The sequence below is a fragment of the Ambystoma mexicanum genome, chromosome 11, assembly GCF_040938575.1.
Source record: "Ambystoma mexicanum isolate Mex_15411 chromosome 11, UKY_AmexF1_1, whole genome shotgun sequence".
In the NCBI taxonomy this organism is placed as follows: domain Eukaryota; kingdom Metazoa; phylum Chordata; class Amphibia; order Caudata; family Ambystomatidae; genus Ambystoma; species Ambystoma mexicanum.
In genome coordinates this window covers 1083165766-1083170118 of record NC_090934.1, presented here as the reverse complement: position 1 = coordinate 1083170118, position 4353 = coordinate 1083165766, and the positions used below count along the sequence as shown (strand labels likewise).

At 44.3% G+C, this 4353-nt stretch overlaps 1 pseudogene; it reads left to right on the top strand.

Moving 5' to 3' along the window:
* The first annotated feature begins 478 nt into the window (after positions 1-478).
* LOC138505110 (beta-1,3-galactosyl-O-glycosyl-glycoprotein beta-1,6-N-acetylglucosaminyltransferase 3-like) lies at positions 479-1709 on the top strand (annotated as a pseudogene).
* The last annotated feature ends 2644 nt before the right edge of the window (positions 1710-4353 follow it).

Genomic DNA, 4353 nt, shown 5'->3' with positions numbered 1-4353 from the left:
CTGCTAATTTTCTCTGTAGGGTTCCCGGCTCTCTTTCCCAGCGCTGCCGAAAGCTAAATTCCCTATCGACTCTATGAACATTCTCAGTTCACTGACCAGGGCTGAGTGAACACAGCCAACCCACTGGGCCGTGTAATGAATAAATTGCATTGTCTTCTACCATCAGGCACGACATGATTTATATTGTCATTCTTTATATTGGTCAGACTCTGTACACATGAGCTGCCAAGATAATTTTTCCTTCCCAGCCCATTGTTATTGTGGCTCCTCCCAAGTTTCAGAATGCTGACCGTTACAGTTATAACCGGGATTAGAGGCTTAGCAGTTGATTATGCATGAAAACCTTTCAATATGGAACTTATAAGGTTGCAAGAATTTGATTGCCATGAATCGAGTTAAGATGCCTTCTTGACACGAGGGAAATACTTGTGTTTTATCTCCGAATATACCCTTTCAAGTCCAACAGACATTGAGAAGAATGACTTTAAATAAGCTTCGACTGAGACGCATTCAGCCCTTGTACGTTGGACTTTTGGTGGTGCTTGTCACTTCAATGATCCTGTATACTTACGAGAAATATCATCGGCTTGAGCTGTGCATGGAAACAACTCACACCAAAAGATCCAAATCCCACCACAGACTACTTCAATCTCTTGAGCTGCTTCATACTGGTCAAAGGAACTGCTCACTAATCATCCTCGGGGTGAATAAGGATGTGGACAATACACCCTTGGGAGAGAATACAAAGTTGCCTATTACTGAGAAAGTCTTCTTGAATATGACTGCAGATTGTGGTCGCTACAGGTTAAACCGGAGATTTATCCCAATTCCGCTGAGCAAAGAAGAAGAGAATTTTCCTCTGGCATATTCCATGGTGGTGCTTGAACAATTGAGATGTTTGAAAGGCTTTTAAGGGCGATATACGCTCCCCAAAACATATACTGCGTCCATGTGGATGAGAAGTCCCCAGAGATCTATAAACAGGCAGTTCGAGCCATCTCGTCATGCTTTGAAAACGTGTTTGTGTCATCGAAGCTGGAAAAAGTAGTTTACGCCTCTTGGCTCAGGGTCCAAGCAGATATGAACTGCATGGAGGATCTACTGAAAAATGAAGTACCATGGAGATATCTCTTAAACACCTGTGGCACTGACTTCCCAATCAAGACCAACGCAGAGATGGTCAGAGCCCTCCAGCTGTTGAATGGGCGAAACAGTCTGGAATCTGAAAGTACACCAGAGCAGAAAAAGTATCGCTGGAAGTTTCATCATGAGGTATCGGAGTCCATAATCCGAACGGAGAGATTTTGTGGCCTATTTATTTACAAAAAACACTGAGGTGGAGAACCTGTTGGAGTGGGAAAAAGATACCTAGAGTCCAGATGAACACCTCTGGGCGACATTGAACCGTATGCCTGAGGTGCCTGGATCTTTCCCGTACAATGGCAAATATGATTGTTCTGACATGAACGCCCTGCCACGAGTGCTGAAATGGGAGTATTTAGAAGGGAACGTAAGTGAAGGAGCGCCATATCCCCCCTGTGCTGGCGTTCACCGACATGCTGTGTGTGTCTACGGGGTTGGGGATCTGAACTGGCTGCTCCAGCAGCGTAACCTCTTTGCCAGCAAGTTTGATCCCGCTGTTGATGACAGTTATCCAGTGCTTGGAAGAATATTTGCGACTCAAGGCACTATATGGAATTGAATTGTAACATGAACCCAAAAGATATGAGCAATGTAAGTTACATGTATATGTACAAGATGAACACTATATGGGATGATTGCTTAATCTAACTTCTTTTTGTGAGTTCAATTTATTCTGTTGCATAGGTCCAAAGACATTAATTAAAGACACATAAGTAAATCCGAGTTTCATTACTTAGAATAACTTCTTCTGATGATAAAAAGACGAAATATCTCAAATGGAAGATCAGTCCATGCAAGTTCATCAATTAATTCTGCTTTTAAACGCAAAAGAGTTGTGCAACCTTTTTTTTTCATAAATGTCAAATTAGTTTATTTACCAATCGTGTTCCTTATCACTTGCGTGGAGTAGGTTTAAACAATGAGTGTGCATGGATAACTGTCACCTCTAGGAGACGCAGGACTGTCTGGAATGGTAACACGCATTGCCATATTATATATCAAAACTACCTGTGGCTTTGACCCTAAGGATGTTCATCGAAAATATATCTGACCAATGCATAGTCTAAAAGAGAGTCTAAGTGCTCATGCCGTTAAATCCACCAATCTTACCCTGAAACTCCTTAGCTAAATTCCTCCATTGCTGTCCGCAGGTCTTTCTCTTGGATTTATATGAATGTGTGTTCGGAACAGCAGGGATTTGACTTTTTGCCGGCGTCATTCCACCTGCAGATTCACGCCTCATGATAACCTTTCCCCTGCACCCAATGCACGAACGCAGACGGCTCCATCTGGCACCGGCGTTTCTCCGTTTCGCTTTCTCGCTTCCCTTGATACCGTCTCCTAGGGCCTCATTACGACCCTGGCGGAGTGGGATACCGCCAGCGGTAATCGCGGCGGACCCGTCCGCCCTACTACGAGTTCCCTTAGCGCCATGGAGGTTTTCTCCGCCTGGTTTTACCGGGCGGAGAAAACCATGGCGCTAAGGGACCTCGTTGTTAATTACGCCGCCGTACTTTACGGCGGCGCAATTAACTCCTTCCCCACTCCCATTATACCCTATGGGGCAAGAATGGGAATGGGGAAGGGTAAAATGGGGATTGGGGATTTACCGCTCCGCCAAGGTCGGCATGGGGTGGTAAATCCGCCAACCCCCATGGCGCTATCGGCGGCTTTCCGCCATGCTCCGCGGTGCATTTTGCACCGCGAATTCCGCCAGGGTCGTAATGAGGGCCCTAAACTCTTCTTTCTTCCATGACCTTTGTAACGACCCACAAACAACCTATTATCACCCCATTTCCCTTACGTTTGGCCAGGGCATGCTGTATATATGTCAGCGCTGGTGGGGGGTTTGAGCTATCTGAAAAGTCCTCATTTTCTTTATGGCGGAAATCCACATTCTCCCAGTGTGTGGTCAAAGAAGCTAGCAAGACCTAACTAGCCATCTTCACAGTCTTTCATAGCCAAGCCTTTTGATTCCAGTACAGTTCAGAGCAGTTGAAGCTGGTTAATTTGCAAAATTGAAGGGTGCAAATAGTTTCCTTGAATTGAACAAAGCGAGCATGCATAAACTTAACACCGCAAGGCTTCGGCTGGTGCTTCCTCTCAGAAATTGTTTTAAATATTGGGTTGCAACCATGCATTTCACAGCAAAAGTTTCATAAAAATGGGAAATAATGTAGATTTCCACTAGGTTCTGCAGGGAAACACATGAAACACTGCAGCTATATACAGGAACATCACGCAACAGGAGTTGATGATGGCTGTCCCCAAAGAAAAAACAGGTCTCCCAACAATATGTGCGAGCTTTGCCCCCCCTTTTAAGCAGCTCCTGTCCCAAACCAAATCATGAGGTATGGCTCCCCCTTAATGCTTGCTGTGCCCAATGAAAGTAACTAGACTGGTCTCGAATAAACACATGCCGCCTTTACCCCAGTGAAATACATTAACACAATGCCATTGCAAAACGGGTGCCACAATACTGAATGCTTTTGTAGTCCATTATACATATTGATAGTTGTTAGGGAGAATTCTCATTTCTGTGCTAATTCCCTTCAACCTTAGAGACCCCCATGTCTTTTGCTAGACTTAAGGACTTTTTCATTTTAACCTTGTAGTGAGTGAGACCTTTAACTCACTCTCTCATGTGTTTTGACCTGATTTGAATGATCGGTTTCCTCTGTTTTTGGAGTCTGACAAACTTCGTAGGCATCTACTTTGTGAATGATGACACACAGCACCTTCGGTGCAGTGTCACAGAGAAATACTTTAGATTTCTCATAAGGTTTAAAATCTTTTCTTGTGTGAACTACTGTTCCCAAGAATAGTAAAATGAAATTGACTTTACCTACCTTTTCTCTTTGTGGGTCCAGCATACACCATCATATGTGGAGTGCTCAGGGTTTACATTGTAGCCCCTTATCCTACATTCTCAAGTAAGAAATTGCATGTCACCCTCCCTACTTTAAATGGCTGGTGGCAGTGGTTTAAGTTTCCTACCATTGTGCTTTTCTACCGCAGCCTGAATCCCCAGCTGCAATATAGCACCCATGGGTGACCATTTTTGTCAAAATGGCCCTGGTCTTTTTTTGCCATTTTCTTTTTGTGAGGTCTTTCCTGGGTTTTACTCTGCATGCTAAGCCAGGTTTGAGCCCTTTTTTCATTATGTCTTTGGCGGCTTCAGTCCTGAAACTCGCCTCTGGTGTCTGGAAA